Below are 14,843 nucleotides of genomic sequence, written 5' to 3' on the forward strand. Positions count from 1 at the left end.
TTGTCATGGTTTTAATGTTCTCTATTAGGCACAACTATCGATACTATCCTTAGAGCACAACTGCTAGGATGTTTATCATAGATCTAAAACATCTACAGATTTTTGGTGCAGCTGCCAGTGCTCATCTATAGGGTACTAGGTCCATTGCTGCCAATGTTCACCTATAGGGCACTAGGTCCATACTACTAATGTTCCTATATTCCAGCCTTCATCCCTCATCATTCATCTACCCATGTTTTACCCAACATATTTTGTAGATATAAAATACATATATAGTTTAAATCATTTAAAACATGTATAAAATCATTCACCCAGCATAGACAGCAAGTATTCAGACAATATGCACACATAGCATGTAATTTATATAAAATACTTCATATCTATGTGTAAGATGAAAGTAACTATGCACACACCTGATTAGGTGGTGCCTCTGCACTCGGACAACGCTTCATTACTCTCAAAATAATTTTCCTCGACAAAACCTAGTATCAATATCGCTAGGGTTTAGTCTAACGTTAACCGCGACTAATTAATAGTCTAGCTATTATTACTATTATATAAGCGTTAACACAATACTTTTCACCCACTATATACAAACGAGGCTAGACATGGAACACCGGAGGGCAGGATCATTTTGGCATATAAGCACTTCTGAATCCAGCAGCCCAAGCGGCCCTCCAAACCGGAACCCCCGTACCATGAGTGGTTAAAAAGATATTATATGATACTTATATAACCCATAATATTAGCCCAAATAATTATTCTGAGGACCTAATAACATTACTATAATTATTTAAAAGCTATATTAAAAATAGCGTAGGCGTAGCTCACTTACAACGGGTTTTCTCGAAAACCGGGCTTTGCTCGGAGCAGCATTTCCGAACCGTAAGACCCTTTTTATCGGGACTCCGGGAGCCTCGGGGATTCCTTAGGGTGCTAGGGGGTTTACCTAGGCTTAGGGGGGGGGTTTAGGAAGTAGAGAGAGAGAGAGAGAGAGAGAGAGAGAGAGAGAGTGAGAGAGAGAGAGCTTTGAAAGGTGTGGGAGAAGTGGTTGGCTTTGCAGCCTTTTTATAGGCGTCCAGCTTCGGTCTACACTGGGCATTCCGAAGTGGTACGCGGCGCGTTTGTCGGATAAGGCTTCAAGGTGGCCGACTTCGGATGGTGCGATATGGAGGTTTGTGGTCCGAGCAATGCAGCTGTACGCTGGGCGTTCCGACCTCGGACGCTGGGCGTACTGAGGGCCAGATGTAACGACCCAAATTTTCAAGGAAAATTTTTCCATTTAAATTAATAAACACATTGCATAAAACCATGAGATCCCACATTTAGTTTTAAATACATCATCCATTACATCATTATTTAAATCATCAGAGTATCCCCAAACATATTAGTGAAAGAGAGAGATAGAGTGCACACCGCGCCATCATGCCTTGCCCTTGCCCTTGGGCTCCGATGTACCTGAAACAATCAACAAATTGTAAGCGAAAAGCTTAGTGAGTTCCCCAGAGCATACCACACACCACACATACACATATCCTAGTAGCTAATCGAAGCTACACACATATCACATAAGTCATGCATACAACAGATAGGGATGTCGTGGGCTCATCCCCAGGGTTTTACTCCAGGATGCTATGGGCTCCCCACATGGTCTTACACCTAAGTGCTATGGGCTCTCCCATGGTCTTTGATAGGAAAGCCATGGGCTCCTCTCATGGTCTTACGTCCAAGTGTCATGGGCTCTCCTATGGTCTTCCATACAAAACACACAATCACATAGCATATCAAGCATAAAATAACTAATACAAAACACATAATCACATAGCATATCAAGCACAAAATAACTATTACATATATCATGATCACATAATGGGCCGGCCTTGGTGCCTTAGACTCATTGGTATGGTGAGGAGACTCACCTCTGACTGCTGAAATACAAACACTGCTCTCCTAACAGCCTGAAACCTCTTGTGCTGAAAGATGACAATAAATTAAAGTCAAAATCTTACTTAGTCAAAAGAAACCCAAACTTCAATCCCTTTCTTGAGGCCCGATTATCCTTCCCTAACTAATGGGCCTAAAGTCTAAGTCCAACCTCATTAATGGGCCTCTTGACCCATTAAAGCCCAACCAATATATACAAGGCCCATAACAGATGAAATAGCCCACAATGCAACCAAGTCCAATAACCAAGTGAGGCCCAATAACCCAAAACCCCAAAACAGGCCCAAGCCCATCTGCGACACGTACGCTCAACGTATCACCCAGGTACGCGCAACGTAATGGGGCTCGGGGACTTACGCGCAACGTACTCAGATCTACGCCCGATGTACTAACAGGTTAAGCACTTTTCCATTAAGTGCTTAATGCTCGATTCTTATACGTCCAGAAGTTAGATCTAGGCCTATTAAGACGATCCAAGGCATAAAGTTGGCAACTTTATGCCTTTGCATGTCCCAAATGATCCCAACACCCTCATTAAGACCATTTTGAAGCTCTTAACCCATGCATGAGGTCAAAACACCCACCAAGACTCCGCTTTTATGTTAGAAAAGGACTAAGGGACCTCAGATATGTCATCTCCATCCTCTAGAGTTACTTAACTCACAAGAAAAGGGTCCAAAACCAACTAAAGGGACAAGACTAAAAACCCTAGCTAGATCCAGTGATTAAAATGGAAAGGTACAAGCTTTATACCTCCAGGAGCTCCTCAAGGTCGAAAATAAGCAGTTTCTTGAAGCCAAGTGACACTCCAAACTCCCTTGGTAACTTCTTCTTCTTGGATGAACACTAAAAGAACCACAAATGCACTCTTAAAGCTCAAGCTACACTCACAAATAATATTAGGGTTTTTTAGGGTGTTTGAAGGTGAATGAGGCAGATAAGGTTGAGGTTTAGAGGAGTTAAGGATGTTTATATAGGTCTCAAGTCTGGATTTTAGGGTTTAAACATGCTGGCACGTACGCCCAGCGTACGTGCTGCTCCTCCGCGTTCCTTCTCACTAAGTACGCTAAGCGTACTCATAAGTATGCCCACCGTACTCAAGGGTCTCTTATGCCAAAATCAAGATACTTCAAGGGCTATAAAGTCATACCTGATTTGGGTGTTACACCAGGTGTCCGAATCCGAAGCGAGTACCCTGATCATCAACGGAGGGTTGGGATCGCACCACGTCATCGCTCTTGCCACAGACTTCGCAAATTCGAGTACCCACTTTAAAAATTCATATCTTTCGCATACGAGCTCTATTTTCGACGTTCTTTATATCTACGCATAGGCGGGAACGTACTCTACAACTTTCGATTAGACTACGTCGGCTAATTTTGAATTTATTTTAAAAGTTATATTATTAACAGGTCGAGACATGATCGGTCCATTAAAAATTCATAACTTTTTCATCTGACATCCGTTTTCGTCCATATTTTTATCGATATGCTACTATTAACGAGATCTTAGATTCTCGTTTAGGTTGTGTCGGCTAAAAGCCGCTTGATCTAATATTCGAACTTCGGGATGTACACTGCTAAGCCGAAACTTCGAAAAATCATAACTTCCTCATGCGAAGTCTGATTTTGGCGTTCTTTGTAACAACGTAAATTTTCAAAACAAATTTTCATTTTTAAATCATATTTTCAATCGTCAAAACAATATCAAACAAACTGTATCCAATGTCATCATAACAAAACAAATCTCAGAATCTCATAAGATCTCAAATACATAAATCCTCTCAGTGTGTACGGATCATGCCGACGCCTTCCCACGGTCCTCGCTAGTACGTGAAACACATAACACAACAACTGTAAGCATAAATGTTTAGTGAGTTCCCCAAAATACCACTTACAACACATACCCCTTTCTAGGCCATAACTCTGTGGGACCTTCCGGTCCAAGTGTCTCAGGGGACTTCCATCCCAAATCCCGGTAGAACTTCCGGTCCTACCCTCTTGACCTTCTGGTCCATGTCATCTTGACCTTACGGTCCTTATCATACATAGCATACATAAAACATACATATCACATATCAACATATAGCACATACATCTCATAGCATATAAGACCTTCCGGTCACACATAGGTACCCTTCCTGGTACAGTATTGTAACATCCAAAATTTCAAACCAATTTAAACTTTTTAAAACATGTCAAGTTCATCAAAACATTACAACTTTGTTTTCAAAATATTGATTATCAGAGTCTTTCCCAAAAACATAAACATAATAGGAGGAGTTGTACGATCACACCTTGGACTTGCCTCAATCCCCTGATGTACCTAAAACAATAAACTGAAACTGTAAGCCCGAAAGCTTAGTGAGTTACCCCCAAAATAATGATACACATATAGTCCACATAGCAATATCAACATTAACATATCATATCAATCAGAACAGAGCAACCTGCACTAGGTCCATAGCTTCACAAGTTGGACTACCCCTGGGCCCTCAGTACGAGTCTGGAATGCCTACTGGGCCCTCAGCTCATATTTGGAATGCCATCGAGCCCTCAGTATGAGTCTGGAATGCCTACCGGGCCCTCAACTCGTATCTGGAATGCTCCCGAGTCCTCAGTATGAGTCTGGAATGCCTACAGGGCCCTTAGCTCATATCTGGAATACTCTAGGGTTTGTTGGCTAACGCACGGAGCAGTACAGCCTCAACCCAACCCACATAACATGTCGACATGTATCATAACTAATGCACATACATATAATCATACAGTATCACAGGTAGTCTTACAGGTCTACCCGACTAGCATATCAACTGGCATACATCACTAACTCAAACTCAACATATCAATAAATACTAGGATATCAAATCTAATGGGCCGGCCTTGGTGCCTTAGACCCCTTAGTATAGTGAGGATAACTCACCTTGCAACTGACGTCAGAATTAGAAAGCTTCAACTCCCGAATCACCAACACGAACTTCACTACCTATAAATGCCATAAAGACCCTTTTTCATAAGTTTCCAATTTATCAGAATACCCTTCAGAAGTCATCTGGTGAACTCTTGGCCAAATTCAATGCCCACAGTCAAAGGTAACAGCCCATGTTGACTCAACTCGTCGAGTGCAGTTCACCGACTCGTCGAGTCCTTCCTGAACTCGAGAAGTCGTGAAATCCTTGACTGGCTTGTTGATTTCTCCTTTAACTCGCCGAGCTCACACATGTCCAAGAATCGGGGGAACCTTAGTCGACTCGCCGAGTTTTCTAACGACTCGTCGAGTTCAAGGAAAGCTTCAACGGACTCGTCGAGTTGTTCATCAACTCGTCAAGTTCATGGCCATATTCATCGGGCTCGCCGATTTGTTCATCCAACTCGTCGTGTCGCAGACCTCCAATCATGCAGATGCTTTTTAATCCATGGCAAGGCTCCAGATTACAGATCCAAGCTTCTAAGGCATGTTTATCACGTAAAGTTGTAAACTTTACGCACATGCAAGGTTCTAAAGGCTCTAAATGACCAATGTAAGCTTCCAATGGAGTTTTACACATTGGGAGAGTCTCATTCTTGCACAAGCTAGAAACTTTATGTACTAAGAAGCTCAAAGGAGCTCAGTTCTGAAGTTACAACTTCAGATCTAAGATTGCAAAGAAGAGTAGCTTCCAAACATACTATGAAAACCCTAGAAGTTGCCCAAAAGAATGAATGAGGTTAGGGTAACGATTTATACCTTCCAGAAGATGCTAACTACAATAGATCTTAGGTCCTTCAAGCTCCTTGCTTCTTAATGCTTGACTTCCAAGCTCCTTTCTTTCTAAGAAAATCCTCCTTCAAGGTTAAGAATGCACAAGATGAGCTCACACATGATTAGGGCTTTAGAGGGACAAGAGGCAGTGAAGGGGAGGCTAGGGGATGGCCAATGATCCTTTAAATAAGGTGAAATTCCCCGAAATTTAGGGTTTCATCTGCCAGCTCCTAATCGTCGAGTCCCATTGTGGACTCGGCGAGTAGGTCATTAAATTCGCGATCCCACCTCGCTGCTACTCGACGAGTAGGGCAGCCTTAACTTGTTGAGTAGGACTTAAAACTAAGGAAATTCTTTATTTAAATCCATACCTGAGAATTGGGGCGTTACAATTCTCCCCCACTTGAACTAGACTTCGCCCTCGAAGTCCTCTGGAATAAACAACGATGGGTAATGTTAGCGCATCTCTGCCTCCGGCTCCCATGTCCACTCGGATCCCCTCCGGTGTTCGCACTACACCTTCACCAAAGGTATTTCCTTGTTCCGGAAAATCTTCTTCTTTCTTTCCAAGATGGCTACAGGCCTCTCCACGTAGTTCAGGCGCTCATCAACCTGAATGTCATCCAACGATACTACCGCCTCCTGATCCGTGATGCACTTCCGTAACTACGAAACATGGAACGTGCTGTGAATCTGGCTAAGCTCCTCCGGAAGCTCAATCCTATAAGCCACTTTGCCAACCCTGGCGATGATCCTGAATGGCCCAATATACCGAGGACCCAATTTCCCCCTCTTCCTGAAGTGGATGACACCCTTACAGGGCGAGACCTTCAGAAGTACCATGTCACCTACCTGGAATTCCAACTCAAATTGGTGTTTGTCGTCGTAACTTTTCTGCCGACTCTGAGCTGTCTGTAGTCGCTGCCTGATCTACTAAATCGTCTCAGTAGTTTGCAAGACCACCTCCGTCCGACCCATTACCCTGTGGCCCACCTCGCCCCAACAAACCAGGGTGCGACACCTCCGCCCGTACAACAGCTCAAATGGCGGGGTGCCAAGACTAGAATGATAGTTGTTGTTGTAGGCGAACTCCGCAAGCGGTAGGTGAGAATCCCAACTCCCACCGAAGTCGATGACACATGCCCTCAACATGTCCTCAAGGGTCTGAATAGTCTGCTCACTTTGGCCGTCTGTCTGCGGGTGGAAGGCTGTGCTGAAGTGCAATCGTGTGCCCAACTCCTCATGAAACTTTTTCCAAAAACGAGAGGTAAACCTGACATCCCGATCAGAGACAAGGGAAACAGGAATCCCATGGCGAGACACGATCTCGCGAACGTACACTTCGGCCAACTTCTCGGCCGACGAACTCTCCCGTATGGCCAAGAAATGGGCACTCTTGGTCAATTGATCCACGATGACCCAAATGGCATCAAACCCCTTCGCCGTCTTTGACAGCTTTGTGATAAAGTCCATCGTGATCTGTTCCCATTTCCACATGGGAATCTCCAGGGGCTGCAGCTTGCCATGCAACCTCTGATGCTCGACCTTGACCATCCTACAGGTCAAGCACCTCTCGACATATCAAGCAATCTCGCGCTTCATACATGGCCACCAATAGCTCAAACTCAAATCCCGGTACATCTTGGTGGCCCCCGGGTGAATAGAGAAGTGAGACTTATGAGCCTCCTCCATAACTGTCTGCCTAACCCCACCAGACACTGGAACCCAAACCCGAACGCATCGGGTCAGTAATCCCCGACTATCCTGCACGAACCTGGTATTTTCACTCTTGATCCTCTCCAACTTCCAATTCTCCAGTCGTATGCCTTCTACCTGGGCATCTCTGATCAAACTCACAAGCGGAGAATCCACCGCTATCCTCATACATACCGCGGGGGTGGAAGATCCAGCCGACTTGCGGCTCAAAGCATCCGCAACCACATTCGGTTTACCAGGGTGGTAAAGGATCTCACAATCGTAGTCCTTGACTACGTCCAACCACTTGCGCTATCTCATGTTCATGTTCGGCTGATCTATGATATGTCTCAAGCTCTTGTGATCCGTGTAAATGGTACAGAGGACCCCATAAAGGTAATTTCTCTATATCTTAAGGGCGAACACCACAACCCCTAGCTCCAAGTCATGCGTATGGTATCTCATCTCATGCGGCTTCAGCTGTCGCGATGCGTAAGCTATCACTCGTCCTCTCTGCATGAGGACCGCCCCTAAACCTGTGATGGATGCATCACAGAACACAACAAAATCCTCAACCCCCTCCGGGAGTGTCAAGACTGGTGCCTCACACAAACGTTGATGGAGGGTCTCAAATGCCCTCTGCTGCTCGGGGCCCCACCAGAAATCCACCCCTTTCCTCGTCAGACGAGTAAGGGGTACTGCAATCTTGGAGAAATCCCATATGAATCTCCAGTAGTATCCTGCCAATCCCAGAAAGCTCCTAAAATCTGAGGGAGATTTTGGGACCTCCCATTGCATAACTGCCTCGATTTTGGCCGGATCGACCAAAATCCCCTCCTGGTTAACGAGATGTCGGAGGAACTGGACCTCTCGCAACCAAAACTCACACTTCGAGAACTTGGCGTACTACCGTTCCCGTATCAGGACTCCCAATAGCTCTCGCAGATGCTCCTCATGCTGCTCTCGGGTCTTGGAATACACCAAGATATCATCTATAAATACTATAACTGAGCGGTCAAGCATCGGTCTGCAGACCCGATTCATCAGGTCCATAAATACTGCTGGCGCGTTGGTGAGCCCAAATGGCATCACCACGAACTTGTAATGTCCATAACGAGTTCGAAACGCAGTCTTCTCCACGTCCTCCTCTCTGACCCTGACCTGATGATACCTAGACCTTAAATCTATCTTGGAAAACCAAGATGCGCCCTGCAGCTAATCGAAGAGATCATCTATCCTCGGGATAGAGTAACGGTTCTTCACCGTTAGCTTGTTCAACTCCCGGTAATCAATGCACATCCGGTGCGAACCGTCCTTCTTCCGGACAAAAAGAATCGGCGCTCCCCATGGAGAATTTCTAGGTCAAATGAACTGCTTTCCCAACAGTTCCTATAGCCGCGACGATAGCTCCTTCATCTCTGGTGGCGCCAATCGGTACGACGCCTTAGCGATAGGGGCCGCACCTGGCACCAGGTTGATCCTGAACTCGACCTGCCTCTCCGGAGGTATCCCTTGCAACTCCTCCGGAAACACATCTACAAACTCCCTGACCATCGGTACATCGGAAACCGAGGTCTGGTCCTTGACTCGTGTATCTACCACAAACGCTAGATAACCCGTACACCCATGCTGAATGTACTGCTAAGCCCTGGCAGCTGAACAAAACCCTGATCCTAATCTGGTGTCCTCACCATATATAACCAGTTCTCCCCCACTTGGGGTTCGAACCACCACTCGCTGGCTCTCGCAATCAATCATAGCCCCGAACCGACTAAGCCAATCCATGCCTACAATCACGCACACCTCCCCAATGGGGATCGGAATCAGATCTATCGGAAAAGACACCCCGAAAACCTCCAACTTACATCCTCGATAAACTGAAGAAGCAGAAACCCCGTGTTTGTTAGAGATAGACAATCGCAACGGACACTCTAACTCGCCCACTGGCACACTGAACTCCCTACTAAAAGACTGAGACTCGAAGGACCGACTTGCCCCCGAGTCAAATAAGACCAAAGCTAGCAAAGAGTTCACCAAAAACGTACCTAATTACAGGTACAACAAATAAGCATACAATAGATAAATAAAACGAGATGAGGATAGAAACATACCCGCAACCACATCTGGTGCTGCTCTGTCCTCCTTTGTCGTAAGCTGGAAAGCATGACCCTGAGCCTTCGGAGGCTCTGACCTGACTGGTCTCCCATCCGTGATCCTCAAAGTAGTCGGCGCTGCAGCCTACACCGGCTTGGCGGCAAGTAGTGGACTGTTGGCCCTCATGTGGCCAACCTGATCGCAGTGATAACATAACCTCATACCCTGAACTGGGGCGGCCTGGCGATAATCCTTCGCGTAATGCCCCTCCTTGCCACACTTGTGGAACCCACTACGAGCCCGACATACATCAGAATGACCCTTGCCGTACTTCCCACAGGTGCGGCCCTGCTGACCCCCCGTCCTAGTATCAGCGGTCTTAGACCGCTTTGGCGCCGGCTGTGATAGTGTCGGGGCCGACCGTTGCTCCCTTAGCTGTAGCTCAATCTCTAACTCCCGCCATCTGGCGGCCTCCTACAACTCCAGAAGAGTATCGTATCGCTGGGTAGATACAAACTGTCGGATATTAGTCTTGAGCATACTCAGATAACGGGTCATCTGAGACTACTCGGAAGCAAACTATGGGCAGAACATCGCCCGCTCAGTGAACATCCGGGTGATCTCCGTCACCGACTCTCTATCCTGTCTCAAACTCAGAAACTCCTACGCCAAACGTTCTCGCTCAACCCTTGGGATGTAACGGGCGCGGAACATATCCCTGAACTGCTCCCAAGTAACAGCAGCTTTCTGATCATCAGTGTAAGCCCCAGTTGCAAGTCTCCACTAGTCCTTGGCCCCGGACCTAAGCAGGTTCAGAGCACACCTGACCTTTTGGTCAGCAGGACACGAGCAGGTGAAGAAACAACCCTCCACATCTGAAATCCATCTCATAGCCTTGATAGGATCCTGCGTCCCATCAAAAGTAGGGGGCTTCGTGTTATCGAAGTCCCTGTACTGAAAACCCTACCAATTCCTCCCTCTGCAGTAGAGTGATGTATAAAAGATAAGGTTTTATCTATATTTGTAGATTTTAAATCCAGAGCAAACTTTGGATAGACTAAAAACATAAACTTTTGGTAAGCAAGGTTTCCCTTTGCAGCACCTAAGATGCAGTCCTGTATGTCAGTAATTCTGTTGTCAATTAAGGCCATTTTTATGGGAGAATTTATTCCTGCTTGGAATTGGAATTTTATCAAAAATTTTACAGCTCCGATATGGACCATTCTAATTTTTGAACTAATCTCAACTGGAATACTTTTTAAGTTATTGTTTATTTGTTCCTTAGTTAAAAGGGGTAGAAAGATAGCTCCTATTGTATCTTTTATGTCTACGGACATTTCTTTAGTACTAACAAAGTAGAAGATTTCATTTTTCCTTTTAAGAGGATTTAGAATTCTAAGTTTAGAAGGAAGATTTTTGAAAATGTTTTCTTTCTTTATTTTTAAATCTATTTTCTTAACTCGAGAGAGAAGGTCTTGTTTTATTAAAAGATTTGCATGAAAGTCGTCTTCATCTTCAACATAAGTTAAGATTTGTTTGTCTTCTGAATTATTTTCTTCAGAGTTGTTGAAAATTTCTTTATTCATTTTAAGAATTGTTAACAAGTTAAAATCCTTTTTCTGAGTTCTGAAAGTGTAAAGATTTTTCCTAGATAGATAGATCTCAGAAAATACTGGTATTACTGATGTAATAAGTTCAGGGAAAAATCGACCTAACAGTAGGTCATACATCATACCATATAGAAAAGTTTGATAGTTCTTAGATTTCAACTTTTGAGTAAGGAAAGTTAGAAACATTTTACACATAAGTGCTACTTGGAGCACAGACGTTAAAGGCTATCCTTTAATTAAAAGACGGAGATGTACTAGACATCAACCAACGACGATGGGAAAATCCCGGGCGAGTACTGCGGTCGGACACTTGACGAAACACCTCTTGAATGGGTCGATCCTGAGTCCTCTGACGAGCTCGAAGTTCCAATATTTCAGCTCGTGAGGCAGCCAACTGCTACTGCAGGGTTTTATTTGTCCTCCGGGTCCGTTCCATGTCTTCTTCAATACGGCGGATGCGGACTGTGTTGACACCTGAGTCGGCATCAATCTCTATGACCCGGTCGACGGCTGCTCCACCTTGCTCGACAATACGAGCTATTCTGCGGATAATGACAGGCAGAGCTTGGTTAGTAGAGCCACCATCGCCGACGTTGTAAAAGGTTCGGTCCCCAAAGTATGGTAAGGGTTGACCCTGATCATCACTCCAGTGGTTCAGGTTGTTTGCCCACATGGGTGTAGGACCTGGAAATGCTGGTCGAGGGTTGTTGTTCGGGGCTTGACCTACAATTGGTAGGTTGTTGACTTCAGGCTCGGAGTCGGATCCATCCGAAAAGCCTTCTGCGAGGTGATCATCCAAAGGGATTGGATGCTCAACTTCGGGCTCTTCATCGATCCACCCGGCATTGCCTTCATTGGGAAAGTACGGGTTGTTATGATGGATATGTAGCCATCAAGATCTACGCGAGAATAGAGGTATAAGAATATAGTATACGTGTAACTAGTAGCACAAAATACTCCTATAGTATTTTAAGTTTAAGTTTTTCTGACCTTTTTGTGGTACTGTTGGTAAGTTTTTAGACTTGTTAACCTATCACAACCATTCTAAGGCATGTGCTAATCACTCCTAGGACCAGCATAGTTGATCAGGCTATGCCATTCCCAGGACTGACCATACATCCCCGAGCTCACTTGTGATATTTAACAATTGTAATACTTTTGTTCTTGTCATTGTGACACTTATTTTAGTATCAATGCAGACTAGTATACTTAGTTAAATATTTTATTATTTAAAGTATAGACTCTTGGTCAGAGTTTAATCCCTAATGGGTTTATAGTTTAGTATATCTTTTATGGGTTGATATACTCAATTCACTATAAACCTAGCTCTGATACCAATCTGTCACACCCCAAAACTAAGAACGGCGGAAACGTTCTGGGCGGAGGACGTCATGTAAGGTAATCACAACACAGTAAATGTAAATAGGCAAACAACATCATCCATTGCATTAAATATATAAATTTAATACATGCGTGTTCTGTACAGTTTTAGACACCAAAAATATAACGTAAATCAAAATAATAAAATGATGAGTCTTTGAGTACGCTCCATCATCTCAAAAGCTGCCATCGGTACCTGTCTACTGATGACCTGAGAATACAAGTTATTTTGAAAGAGTTTATCAGCATTAAGCTGGTGAGTTCATAAGTATTTTAGTGTCAATGTTCATTGTCAAAAACGTTTGAACCTGTCCCAATGTATAAGTTTGTAAAAATGTAAGTAAATGTTTAAAAGTGTTTGCAAAAGGTTGAATCTCTCAGAAAATCCTATATTTTCTATAAAAGTAACCTTCTACCAAGGCTTAACTGTTTTGTAAACTCGTCTGTTGTAAAAGTGTGTAATTACCCAAGTATAACTATCATTTGATAAAATATAGTTTGTACATTAATGCTTAAGTGAGATTATCACCAAAATATGTAATGGGTATATCATTGTAGTACTGTAGTTTTGTATAATAAGAACTACTGTTGTACTAATTACTACTACCTTAAACCGGATTTATATTAAGGTTTAATGTGATAATTGCACCATACTATCGACTGATAACAACGACATAAAGAACGGTCGTAATAACGGAATGACGTTTGGCACTCGCAGACCTGCAGGTCCGGCTGTAGCTAGCAGCAAGGTGTAGGATAGTCAATCCAGTATAGATCTATATGCAAACTCAACGCTCTCCCTCCAAGAGAATTCTGGCTACAACTCGGGCCATGACATTTAAGGCATGCTCCGATACAGTGGATCACATTTGTTATCGTATTCTTGCATATGTGATGAAATGTTTCTTGTTCTAGTATAGTTGTATATATTCTCTTCCTAGTATAGACTCATGAATGAACTGACTCATTGATCTAGCAGTTGTAATAGTATGATTCTGTGTTACCCCGATGGTAACTTGTTAACGGTGCGTTTAGTACGTATGATCATGGAAGTACTTTTATGTCTATATATGTATATTTGATATATAATTAACATGGAAACGACCTTCGGATGGTCACCCATAATCCCACTAGACCACATCCAAATCGAGGAAAAGGAAATAGGGTGGATGGCCTTCCTAAGTCCTTTAAACATTATTTATATGTCTATACATATATGGGCATGCAATTTATAATATAAAAGCATAAATAAGTATTTATAAGGCATTTGAAACATAAGTATTATTTTTAAAGAAAGATTGACTTGATGTCAAACTATAAAACCATTTGAAGGTGTAGATTTGATTAAAACATTTTAAGTATAAGGAACATTTGTTTAAATCACAGTTGCAGTGTAAATTCGAAAAGTAAATGGGTTTGGAAAACATTTAGAAGTAAAACAGTTTGATAGACAGTTTGAATAGTGATAAAATCACTGGTTTCCCTAGTTATTAATCACATGTGATTAATGCAATCACATGTGATTGAAACGATAACTATAAGTATTTAACTTGTATCCCCCCCTTGAAAGCATGTAAAAGCATTTAGAATATTTAAAAAGGTTGGTTAAGGGGTATGAAACTTACTTGATTGATTGAAGAAAGCGAGATGGAAAACCGGGCAGAGTTTCGTCTCGGAAAACGGATTTTTCTCGGGATTCTCGGGAATCTCGTGAGTAAAATCGACCCTCGGGACTTGAGCAAAAAAGACCAGAGCTTCGGGTTATAACGGGCACGGAAAACGAGTCAAGGTTGTGAGAGAGAGGAGAGAAATGAGCAACATTTTCGGAAAGCCTCGCATCCTATTTATAGGAAGGCTGAACCGCCTCCGTACGCGGGGCGTACGCTCGTACGCGGCGCGTACGCGTACGTCATGCATGACCGAAGCCTCGACTGCCTCGGTTCGGATGGGACGGGTTGCTGGGTACGCGGGTCGGATGGGACGGCGGGTCGGACGGGACAGCGGGTCGGATGCGTCGGAGCTTCAGACGGTTCGGACGGGTTAGATTTCTTCGGATAGTGCGACGTGGACAATCCGAGACCCTCGATCTCAGTACGCGGGGCGTACGAAGGTACGCAAGGCGTACTTCGGTCCAATCCGATGACTCCCCTTCGGATATTACAGGGAATTTATAATTATATTTATATTTATTATAAATAAACTTCAAAAATTCATATCTCCCTCATACGAACTCCGTTTTTGACGTTCTTTATATCCACGCGAAGGTGAGGCCATGATCTACAACTTTCGTTTAGATTCCGTTAGCAAATTCCGAAATTATTTTTTTATTATTTATTTATTAAAATGGCGTGATTAAGGAATTTCTTCAAAAATTCATAA

This window comes from Lactuca sativa, chromosome 3 (assembly GCF_002870075.4).
Source record: "Lactuca sativa cultivar Salinas chromosome 3, Lsat_Salinas_v11, whole genome shotgun sequence".
In the NCBI taxonomy this organism is placed as follows: domain Eukaryota; kingdom Viridiplantae; phylum Streptophyta; class Magnoliopsida; order Asterales; family Asteraceae; genus Lactuca; species Lactuca sativa.